Raw genomic sequence first — 13,460 nt, forward strand, 5'->3', positions numbered from 1 at the left:
GTTGCGGACGAAATGAGGGTACCGAGATACCCTAAAACACACTGCTGCCTCTTAACAGGCATAATTATAATGTGCAATCTTTTAAAAGACATGAATACCAGAAGCTTACAACTTTTCGTAGTTTGGATAATATCTAATTCCATACTTGTGCTGCAGATACTCGGATGGAGCTTTAAATTTCTATAGATAAATCAATTGATTGATGTGATGTGTAGAAAGTGGCACCGTCTTGTTGAAACCAGATATCGCCAAGATGACGAGCTTCAATTTCAGAGATCAAATAGTCGGTCTTCAGCGGTAACGGTCGTCATTGACGTTTACGTTCTCACCGGCATCATTTTTGAAGAAATATAGACCGATGATTCTATCGGTTCACAAACCACATCAAACCGTTGTTTTTTTCTGTAAGAATTGGCAGCTCGTGAATGAATCTCTTCAGGTTGCTCTTCTTTTCAAATGCAACATCTTTGCTTGTTTATATACCACCCAGTAAGCCAGAAATGGGGCTCATCGCTGAAAAACATTTTATCACGAAAACGGCGGATCTTCTTGGAAATTTTCAAGAGCCCATAGAATGAAACGATGTCGCATGAGAAGGTTTAGCGGCTTTAGAGTTTGCAAAAGTTGTACTTTGTATGCTTTGAATTTAAAATCTCGACGAAAAATGCGCCAAATCGTTCTATACGTCAGTCGAAGTTATTGCGAATGGCGCCGAATCGATATAGTTTTCGTGTACACTCCCAGTTATTGCTGCTATATTTTCTTTACTGCCTGCTGGACGTGGTCTATTCGGTAGAATATTATCCAATAATGAATTATATGTCTCAAGATAGGATAATGGTATTACAAATAGTACGCTCACTAACGCGATTATATTGACTATAAGTTGGTAAGAGGTAGTGTGCCTTGTGCCAATTAAAACCAGTTAATTTATTATGGGAAACATTTCAAAGTAGAGTTCTTGTATATCCAAGAACAATTGATACAGATATAATGGTTTACCAAGTTGTTTAATAAGTTTTGTCGTTTGATAAGAAAAACACAATTTTATGATTCAAAATGCACTTTGTTAATCAATATAATCTCCCTGAACATTTACACACTTGCTTCAACGATCCTCTACTCTGTGGTCCCATCGCTGAAATGAGAATATGGAAGGTCGTACGCTGTAACAACAGTTATGATCTCTTCATTTGATGAAAAATGCTTGCACACATAAATTATTTGAGTTCTGGAAACAAATGGAAGTCGCTGGGGACAAATTTGGGGAATACAGTGCATGCTTTAAAAATTTGAACTTTATTTCATGGATTTTAGCCTTTGTCAAAATTCTCTTGTGACACGTTGCATTGTCCTTATGAAAAATTATTTTTTTCTTTCTTTTTTTCACGAATTTATTCCTTCAACTCTTGTTTTGATTCAGGATCATGGTGACAGACTCAAGTTCCATCCACATAATCAGATATTTAGAGCCTCTACTAAACCTCTATTAGTCAATTGACGATCTTCCAAAACCATATCCTGTATTTTGGCCATCATTTCTGGTGTTGATGTGCTTTTTGGACGCCCTTCACGCTGATCGTCTTCAAGGCTTGTGCGACCACGATTAAATTCAGCAACCCATCTTTGTGAAATTGTGAACAATCATTATACATTTTTAACATTCGTTAAATGACTTGTAAACAAAGAATGAATTGACAGATTGAAATGAAGCTTAACATAAGTTCATATAAAGAGGTTACCAACAAAACAAAAATAATTTTGTAGCAACGCCCTCTCTTATCGAACGACAAAACTTACTGAACAACCTGGTAAACAGAAAAAAAGACATTGTGATCTAATGAGAAATATGTAAAGATACATACAAGTACTAGCTGACCCGGCGAACTTCGCCCCGCCCAATTTTTATTTTTTTTTGGAAGTCATAGACTCGTATAACTTTACCACAAATAATATAAACTTCAAACAACGCATTTTCATTTAATGTTTTTAGCGCCATCTACTGTAACATACCACACTTACGCAATACCGCTGTTAGCGCCACCAACTGGTGGATAGCTCTTTGCTAATAATAAACAAATAATTTGCAATAAATAAATAATGCGACTATAAGGAGAGTTATAAACTATCCTATCTTTCAAGTTGGACCAAACTGCACACAGTGTTAAAAATTTCATTAAAATCGGTTCAGTAGTTTAGGAGTCCATCAAAAACAAACAACGTGACACGTGATTTTTATATACTAAGATATCAATAAATATAGAAATAAACTTCATTTATTTGTTGATTCGGTCCACTCCAATGATAGAATTTTAGAGCAAAATTTATGGTGATAGAAAACAAAATCTGCTGTTTTCTCCTATTTTCCATTTTTCTCTCCATTTTCCTGTTTGCACTAAACAATGTAAAAAATTCTATATTTTTATCTTTTGTATCGGGTCACATGTAAAAACAATACATAGGCTGCTATATATATTTCTGGACTAGGCAACACTAAGTGTTGCCAGGTGCAATCTGACATTTCCATTGGAAAGTTTGATATTTTTTAGCATAACATCACTCAGAACGTTTTGTCATTTAATCGTGAATTGTTTTATTTACAGGGAATTAAAAAATTCATCTCGGCCAAAAAATGGAATTAACTCGTGTACATTTTCGTGCGATCATTTTTCACAACTTTCGACGTGGATTATCACGACAAGAGTGCATCGATGAACTAAAATCTGGGTATGGCTATGAAGCACCATCCTATAGCACTGTGAAAAACTGTTACAACGAATTCAATCGTGGACGACGCTCGCTCAAAGACGAATTCCGTGAAGGTCGTCCAAAAACAGCCGTTGTGCCAGAAAACATCGATGCCGTACGTGAACTGATAATGCAAGACCGTCATGTAACATACCTTCATATAGAGGCATGCCTAGGCATTTCTCCCACCAGCATACATTCGATATTGCATGAACACCTGGCCGTAAAAAAGGTTTGTTCTCGTTGGATACCGCACAATTTGACAATCGCTCAAAAAAAGGCTAGTGTGGATTGGTGTAAAGAAATGCTGAAAAAATACGATCGCGGTGCTTCAAAAGACGTTTATAAGATCGTCGCAGGTGACGAATCATGGATCAATGCGTATGAGCCCGAAACAAAACAGCAATCGACCGTGTGGGTCTTCCAAGACGAGCCAAATCCAACGAAAAAAAAAAACATTTTCGTTGATAAATATTCCTATTTTCATTATCGTATTTGCATAAAATTTGTAAGAGTTGGCTGAAACGATGATTATATTATGTGTGAGAAAATTATCCATTTTTTACTGAATTAGAAAAAAAAAATTCAAAAATTTTATGACTCTTTTTTTTATAAAATATTAAAAAATTTATAAATACATATATATTTTTATTATTTTTTTTTTGCTGCTTTACACCCACCGTACGCTGTATTCAAAGTTGCAGCCCGCTTTACAAATGCAACAATTATAATTTTCATGACTTCCAAAATGTCTTACTTACTAACAGCTGAAAATATAACGGGAATTTAATGAATAAACTTTCATTCATAGAAATGTGTTTATCACTTCAAAAAGAAAAGATACGACATTACTCATTAAGAAAACGATAAAAAATAACACAATTGTTGTGCACATAAAACCGGCATTTATGCGGCGACATTTATGCATACATTCGGATACTTGCTGTTAATGTTTATATGTACATATCTACATTAGCGCAATTGAAGTAGATAAAAATGTGCGCCAGTAGTCGCCGTTTAAATCTTATCTGCGCTTTATCTTTGATATATTTGATTCACATGCGTTGAGAAATAAGGTTGAGTAAATATGTCAATATGTATATATACATAGATAGTATATAAATAAGTGTGTATATGTAAATGATTTGCTTTACTTGCATACCCAATGACTACATTAAGGTGAGCAGGTATTTAAATATTTCCTTGTTTATCTTAATAGATATTTACGAGTATATTAGTAAGCATATTTACTAAAACTGATAAAGTGAGTTTAATTTATATGAGGAAATAATTTATGTTTTGCTTGTATGTAAATATAAAAACCTGGAATTGAAAGTAAGTGTAGACAGTGTCTGTATAACTGGTCTAGCCAGCAGTAATTAGCAATTAGCAGTGGGACTCACCTGTAAAAAAAAGATAAAAAAGGAAATTTTAGTTATTAGTTTTAATAGTTCAGACATAAATTTGATAATAATGTATTTGAAATGTGATTAGATTCTATAAATACAAAAATATGCAAAGGTAAATACATTAATATAAATAATGAGATCTTATCAGCCATTAACACCGAAAAACTTTCACATGCTTAAATAATAACCAAAAAATTTAAAAAATAGAAATGTAGTTTCGTTGAGATAGTTCCTTAATTTATAAGATAAAGATTGTATGAATAAATGTATAAAGCATAATGTTTTTAGCGCAAAATATAATATGAGTTATATAAATTAAAATTGCTTAACACAAGGTGCGTTCCAAAGTAAACAGAACCTTTTGAATCTAGCGTCCCCTGGTGCACCATCTATATGTCGACTGATGCGTTAGAATCTGCTATCTTTATTGATTGTCCAGTGAGAATTTCATGACATTTCAAAAACTGGAAGTGAAGTTATTGCGTTTTAGGTGTCAGTACATTAAATTTTGTTTTAAAATTGGTAATACTTTTAACGAAACTTTTCAATTGATGAAACAAGTTTATGGCGATGGTTGCCTATTCCATAGCAGAGTGCACGAGTGGTTTCAACATTTTCAAAGTGGTCGTGAGGACATGAGAATGACGCCGAACATGTGGGCCCTATAAAATCCATGATCACCGGAAATTCCATCGAAACTGTGCGTGAATTCATCAAAAATCAGCCGAAATTATCATTGAAATTCATGGAAATGGAATTGAACATCTCCAAAACATCTATTTATCGCATTTTGACCGAACATTTGGGCTTACGAAAGGTGTATGCACGGTTTGTTCCGCACAAATTGACTGACGACCAAAAATTGCTCAGAATCCAACATTCGAAGAACGATTATTTAGCAAAAATTATATTTTAACCATTAACCACTATCCGTATTCATCTGATACGGCACCGCACAAATTGCTACTTCTTCTTTTTCGGAAAAATGCATTTGCCCATGAAAGGAAAGCGTTATGGAGACGTAGAGGCCATTCAAAAGGCTTGCACCGGCATACTGGCGGCCATGCCGGCCAACGAGCTAAAACACTTGTTTGACATGCTTTCAGACCGTGCAAAAGTGGAATTGAAGCAGAAAGAGACTGTTTTGAATAAAATAAATTGATTTTGCCAAAAAACCATTTTTTCTGTTTTTTTTTTTGAAAGCCCTGTTTACTTTGGAACGCAACTTGTATGTTGAATTTTATACCCAAAACCCTTTATAATGTCTAGCAAACCCAGCTTTTCATCTACCAATTCAAATATAGGACCAGTGATGTACAGCGAAGCTTGAAACCAAGCAGCATGATTGAAAAATACATTAGTACACAATCATTTTCTATGAAAAATAAGTTCACGTTGCCTACATTTAGGAGCGCAAGCTTAAGCAAATCTTTATTAATAATCTGAATATAAATGAAAATTGTACCATAAAATTTTCTACAATTTTCTTTAAATTACAAAATTAGGAAAATAATTTATATGATCATGAAAAATACAAACAATAGGGAAAATTAGCTGCCCTGATCCTCTACAAAACTAATTCCATGTCGCTTCAAAAGTGACCAGTATCTTAAAAATTAGTACTCACATTATTTATACTACTAGGAGCAAAAAATGGTAAGACTTTCTTCATAATTTTCAAATTCTTAATTAATTCTTCAAAAGCTATATCGTCCCTTGAATGTAATCCCCTTTAGTCTCAATATACTTTTGCCATCGTTTTTTCCAATCCTCGAAACAGTTGTTAAAGTCAATTTCCGGAATAGCCTTCAATACCCCTAGCGATAAACGTTTAATGTCTTCAATTGACTCAAAACGATTTCACCGGAGCAATCGTTTGAGTTTGCTGAGTAGCCAGAAATCACACGAAGCTAAATCAGACGAATGTGGTGGTTGGATATTGGTTGGAAATTTGGCGGTACATTATCGTGGTGCAAAAATAAAGAGTTGTCGGTACATAATTCCGGCCTCTTTTTAAAAATGGCTTCGCGAAAACTACGCATGACACTCAAATTGTTGATAGTTTAGCCGGTCGGAATGCACAACACCTCGATAATCAAAAAAACTGCCAACAAAGCTTTTATTTCGACCTGCTTTAACGTGGTTTTTAAGGGATTCGATTCGATTGATCATCTATTTCTGGGCAGTAAGCATAGATCTAAGACTTATCGCCAATAATGATACATTTTATGTCATCCTGGTAGTCGGAAAATATTTTTCGAGGACGATTTTCTTATTAACGCGTCGCTGTTTTCAAAAAAAAATGTATTGATTTTGGAACCAATTCTGTTTTCACTTTTCGAAGGCCCAAATAGTCTTTCTAAATGGGTTTCACTGATCCTTCTGATATTCCAACGCACCCATTATAATCTTGACTGTTAATATGCGATTCTCAAGCACCAATTCCTTTATTTTATTAATCATCAGTTGATTGCCGTCCTGGACATGGTTCGTCGTCAACGCGTTCTCGACCCTCTTTGAATAATTTTTACCAACCAAATTATCACCGAAGGCCTTTCTCAACATTCTGGGGGCGAATCGTTACATCCGTGAACGTATCACTCGTCACGTAAAAGTCTGTATTTCTTATTATGACATACGTGATCGTAACGCTTATATACGTGATCGTAACGCTTCTATTGTAATCTGGCATGATGACACACGTGAACGAGTATATAAACGTATCCGTTCGTTCGAAAGGTCGTTCGAACGCAAATTACCAATCGTAATATACAAATTTATGGAAGTGTGAGCAAAATTTTTTTAAATTTCAAGTTTTTTATAATTTTTAGGAATAAAGAACAAGAAACCAATGAATGGAATATCTCATTAAAAATTAATAAAAAATTATTTATGTGATCAAATTTTTGTATTTTAGTTGCCAATAAAAATAAAATTATTAACAAGGAAAAGGATATATATATTTTTGAATTAAAATTATTTATTTGGTCGATTGCGGTGAAGCTGTTCGCTACCCCGTTGTCCATTTCTTGTGTGTGATAAGAATCGCAATTTTTGAGGGTCGTAACTAATTGTAAATTTTATGCAGATGTTATGTAATGCCTCACAAATGTTAGCAAATCTTCCACTTTTGTGGGGTAATACCTTCTTCTCTTGTCATATCTTCAAATACTCCACCGTCTTTTTAAGATTTCAATGCTTTGTTCAACGATACATCTACAAAGAAAATTTTATTAATGAGGATTCATAATTTTTTTTATACCTACGCTATTGCTAGGATCTCCTAGCTACCTCCGCACTACTTTTTTATGCCCATTACTTTCACTAGAGCTCAAATAAAAAAACAAACATGAATTCATTTTGATATTTAATTAGCTTCTGGTAGTTTATTGAAAATTTCGCAACAGTTTTGACAGTTCCACATCTATTGTAACCTAAAAATACGATCCAAGGCAATGTGGGATTTAAAAACTATTGTGAATTGAAAATACATTACGATCCGTTTGCTATCGTATGTCATAATGCCAATCATCGCATACGATTGACGTATCACGTAATTCTCTTTGAATTAATTTGCCGATCCGTGCACGGATGTAACGATTCGACCCCTGAACGTTTCGGTACCAAAAATTTTATTCCTCACACACAATTTAATGGCACATCTTTCTTGTATAATTTCACTCTTCGTAAAAATTGCCGAATGCACTTGATGTACTTCAAAAAGACAAACGTATACTAAACACTAATGATTATTTATGATTTATTTGATGTGACATTTGGCACAAAAGTCGCTGATCAATCTAGAAGAAAAATATGTCGACAAATGGATTTTCGTACGAAATTAAAAGTCTTACTAGTTTTTGCCCACATTAGTAAAATTAGATAACTTCTAAAGTTCTGGTAACAGGTGTTTCACTCTCACAGCTTTTTGCAACATATTTTTACTAAAATGAATATTTAAATCACAAATACGGTATATAAAGTTTACCACGAATTATGTAGCATCCAGAAGAAAGAATGAATTAAGCCCATCTGTATATACGCGAACTAATCCCCCAGTTTTTAAGATGTCGAACTGAAATTTTGGGCACTGAACGATTAATGATTGTATGGTCAAATTTTTGTTTAACGGGCTACCGATTTGATTCGACCGAAGATATTGTTCAGATCGGATTACTACAACATGTAACTGGCACACAAAGTGAACAATCGGAATCAATGTCTTGTAAGGAATATTTTGCATTTGTGAGGGATATAGTACTTCGGTGTAGAAGAAGTTGTGGCATATTTTTATTTTATCGAAAAGTAATTGCATTTCAGAAAGCAGCTCTCCACATATTATTATTCATTTAATTATTTATTTACAGTTATATGTATATTAATTTTATCTCATTCTCTTATTTATTCCAACTGCTATAAGAAGAAATATACTAAACGTTACAAGTTTATGTACAGAGTGGTACGTGTGCACATGTTTATTGTATTTACAGCACTCATGATGACTTTGTACACAATAAATCCATTCAGTATCAATCAGTGTCAATCAAAGTTGAAGATTTCGCCATCTGCTTTCTTTGCCAATTCACACCGCTTTCAACTTTTTCCACATTCACCGTTTTATTTCTTTTGCACGCATTTTATTATCAGTGCAAAACTCATTGCAGTCGGCAACAATCAAACACATACACACGTTCATACATACTATAAATGCATCCATATTTCTATGTGTGTGTGTGCTCATAAGATTATTACCGGTCCACTCGGCCGTGCAGTGCATTGCTCTCGGCACAACGGCATCGCATGTTGTTTGTGATTCTGAATAATGATTCTTAAGTGCGGTTTGCACAACAACAATTATAACAACAAGCGACTAACTAGTTATTGCAGCCGATAGACAGTTGATTTCTGGCGCGGAAGACATCGACCCAGTGTCCATGAAATTGCTTCTTGTTGCTTTCACATCAGCTGACTAGACGATACACAAGTGGCTTTACCAGAGCAAACTTTTCCCTGACATCTAAAGTGCAAGCAACTACCTACTACATACTTACATACATACATATATACATATTTATTCGCAAGCAGATATGTATACATTATATACAGCTTTGAAGAGAGTTGAAAGTGCCACAGAGAGATGTCATACTCATAGTGCCTAATAAAGTTATAAAGTGGCTACATTCTATAAAGATTACTTGTAGCTTTCAAGTTACAGGTGTTTCCGGAAGCTGAGGCGGCTTCAAGGCAGCACATTTCTACTAGGTCTTTTTATTTTGAGAAATTGTTTGTAAAGCATGGAAAACAACTCTTTTGCTTCTAATTCTTTATTGGCTGGTTGAAAAGGAAGCCACATGAGCGCCAGACTGAAAGCGGCATCATTAGGCCAATTGTGCTTCCGGGTGGTAACCAATTATCCAGCAACTTAGTGGATTTGGTAAAAATCGGATTCGTTTCGTCCCCAGCTGCCTAATGTTTCTTGAGTTCCAGCAATGGGAGCGACTGAAGGCTGGGCATTAGCATGAATAATGTTCAAATTCGGCCGACTCCACTTTTCCCCTTTTTCTAAAGGTAGAATCTTAAGGGTAAGAACCCTATGATGATAACTACAATATTACTGAACTCTCTTTTATCTAGAAGTGGAAACGTTTTGGTCTATCCACCATCAACACTATCCCAAAGAGAGCGTTGTGCCTTTCATTGCTTGTGTTTCAAGACCTCAAGTGTTCCTCTGGAGCCATTGCTTCAAACACCCTTGAGGGAGCTAAATGACCTGAGGCAACTTATGGCTTTGGTGTCCCTAGCTACCCCCCAGCTGACCAGCTTGTCTGCTTTTTCAGTTCCTTCTGAAACCTTCTTCCTACTGTATGACCAGGTACGGAATATTAATCGAGTTATCGGCAAAAAGTTTAGTTATTGCCAGCTTGCATACCCTAACGCAATAAGACTTAGTATCGGCGTTACGGATATACTTAATTGCCGCTTGGCTAGAATGTTTATGGACTTGCTGATTAGAGTATGAGCTCACTTGGCACCTTCCACTATGCCCACAATTTCGGTCTGAAATAGTTCTTTATTAGTTGCATACATTAGACAATCAGCTGTTAATAAAGTATGTTAGAAGAGGCTTTGGGATACAAATTTTCGGCAACATTTTGTGCTCTCCCAGGGAAGTCTAGAAATCACAGGTGCAAAAAAGAACTTTTCAATGTTAAGGGACGAATTTAGATTAAAGACGACACAAACTTTCGCGACTATTAGCTCTTGATGCGCAACTGAATTTTAGGCAGCACATTTCAGTTAGCATTGGCTTTGATCTACATTATTTTGGAATTAACGAATACAATCGATTTGTTGTTTAAATATTTATTCGTTCGACATGCGCTCCGAGAAGATCGTTAAGTACAATCCTTATTGGGCACTTGTCCCGATTTGAAAAGACTTCGCTCTAAGCATTTGGAGTATTCACGGTATGACACTATGTTAGAGGTATTGATATTAAGGCCACAGAGTCTGTTGAAACTCGCGTCAAGTGCAAGCTTCCTAAAGAATGACTACTCCTCATGGACTTATGGTAGTAACTGAACTGCTTCTGGTATCGCAAAGAACCAAAACTGCCCTATGCAAGATTGAGTTGTGCTCAATAAACATATATCCAGTGTTTGGACATAACTGGAATTTCACAAAATTTTCGAGAGATCAAGAAGGGGAAAAGGGAAAACGTTAAGCATTACAATTCCAGAAGATCTCAATTCAATCTATTAGTCAAAAACAACTATTTCTATATTATTTTCCACGGGAAGACCCGATATCAGTACCGCAGGGTTCACATACATACGTACAAGTATGATTATACTTGAAGATAGGGCTCAAACTCAATAAACTTACTCTAAAGGAAGACCGCAAAGCATTCAAAGGCACTAGCCAATTATGTACATATGTAAGTATAATATAAATTCAATCGCTGCCCAAAATACATACTTAGATACAAAAGCAAATATTCGACTTCGCGATTTTCTTTTATTTTTATTATTTTTATGTTTTCTTCTTTTGAAATCACCATGTGTCAAATATGTTGCAGAAAATTTCGAAAAGTAAATGCGTGGAGTAGGAAAAAGGACGATAATGACTTTAAATTTGCATACGTGGAAGAGAGGCTAACCAGAAAAGCTAACGGAAAAGCGTGTTTTCAAGCGAAATAGAAAGCTTGCATACAAAAATATATTTGCGTAATAAAATAAACATAAATATTGACATTACAACTCGCGCGTAGTCAGAGTGGTTGTTGTTGTTGATGTTGCAAGTGCGTGTTGCACAGTGAAACTCTTTTTAAGGCTTTCGCCATTCGCGTCGCTGACAGCAGGTGGCATTAAATTATGGAGAGCGCAGACTACATGTCTCTGACAGTTGAATGGCGGCTAAAAGAATTTGCGAAGTTTATGCGAAATTTGTGCGGGTTTCTGCAAGGCATTTCGTAAATTCGATTAGCGAGGTGAGGTGGTGGCTTGGGCCACTCAGTTGGCTGGCTGTCGGCTGTCAGTCGTTTTTGGCACAAGAAAATTTTTGGCGTCATGTCGCATCAATTTTCCCGCATTATTATTGTTGTTATTTTTTATTGCGGGAGCTTTATGAAACAATTGGCCGGGCTTGTGTTGATGGAGTCCCCTAGCACACGTGGAAAATAAAGAGTTACAAGACACGCATATGGATTTTGTCCTATAATTTCCAAATGCTTCGCTGATATTTTGTGACATGCTGGTATTATGTCTGTTCTTTTACATACAACTTCCTAATTCAAGGTAATAAGCAGCAGCTGAACGGATGTGCTTCCGTTTATTGATGGCAAAGAAACCACAACAGTTAGTTCGTTAAGTCTAATAGTGGTTCTGAAATCATAAAAGTAATGTAGTTGGATCTCATATCTCCATGTGTCAAAAGTCATCAATAATCAACCGTAATGCTAAAGATGTGGATCTAAGGCGTGAATCCAAGATGCTTTTCTGCTTTTATTAACTCTTCTCTCGGTCTTATATTATAGTGTGATCCAATAATCTTACGTCTGCTGTTTAGTACCTTTATGCAGTAGGGTTAGTTTAGGCATGGTTTTTGCTGTCGCCGGGTAACAACTACTTATATCCAACTATAGTACATCATATATTCACAAAGGGCCGCTATCGCAGCAAACATTACCTTGATGGCAGAAGGTGTGAGAAAATCTTTCAACGATGTTTCGCTAAGTAACTAAAGAAGGAATTGTTGACAATCGATCTTATCTTTTTCCAAAATCACCCATCCATTTAGATTTTTGAGCTTAGAGCGTAAACCCTAATTGAAGATTGGTCGGTTGAATCCTAATAAACTAGGAAATCCCTCATGTAGTTGAACGTACGAAGAAAGGGGCCTTCTTATTGAGGTCGTGTTTTGGCACTTCTATTTTGTGGTACTACTACAAAAGAGAAGACCAGAACTGCTTTGAATCGAAGTAGAAGAATTCATTTTAATATGATCTGGAGTTTCCCTGGAAGCAGAATTGTGCTTTACGGTGAAGAAATTGAATATAAGATAAGTTAATTAATGGCTCCATACTGAGCTTCAATTTCCCGACTTTAAATTTCTGAAAAATTATTATTTTAAGGTTCAAGAAGCAGTACATATACTAAGCAGCCTCAAAAGTTCGGATCGTTCATATGTCATAAAAAGTATTCAAGATTCAGACGTATTTGGAATCAATCTGCCTCAAAAGTGCTATAGCTGAACTGGCAGTTCAGTTCGGTCTAGTCGGCAGTAGCTTTGTCGTTGTATTATAAAGCTATGCTTATTTTAAAACGATTTGAGCTCTTTAGAGTGTCTTATACTAACATCTACATTTTACGCCGTCCATATAAACGGGGCACACAAACCAAACCGATGCGACTTTGCTTGAAATTTGGTGCTTCCAACGAAATCGCAGTTACGGAGTAGATGAAAATATAGCAAAAGCATTTTGCAGAGTTTACTTTGTTTTGGACACAAGTATCTGAGTGACACACAGCACTCAGTGAAGGTTGTGACATCATCGAAAACTTGCCACATGTGCGTTGTCCGTCCACCACTGTTGTTGACGATAAAATCGAAAAAAGACGGTCGAAAGGTCGTTGAAGACATGCCTCGTTCTGGACGACTTTCGACTTCTTCTGATGAAAATATTAAATTCTTACTATGAAAACTATTCTTATGATGAAAATATTAAAATAGTGGAGGATATGGTGCTCAAAAATCAGCAGGCAAGCATTAGAGAGATGGCAAGAGAGCTCGACATCTCTCACG

The 13,460-nt window shown here is 35.6% G+C and overlaps 1 protein-coding gene across 3 annotated transcripts in view; it reads right to left on the reverse strand.

Moving 5' to 3' along the window:
* Window positions 1-13,460, reverse strand: part of LOC105223293 (uncharacterized) — a 138,700-nt gene that overhangs the window by 77,229 nt on the left and 48,011 nt on the right. The gene's annotated exons all lie outside the window — the stretch shown is intronic.

Source organism: Bactrocera dorsalis, chromosome 1, assembly GCF_023373825.1.
Source record: "Bactrocera dorsalis isolate Fly_Bdor chromosome 1, ASM2337382v1, whole genome shotgun sequence".
NCBI classification, from domain to species: Eukaryota; Metazoa; Arthropoda; class Insecta; order Diptera; family Tephritidae; genus Bactrocera; species Bactrocera dorsalis.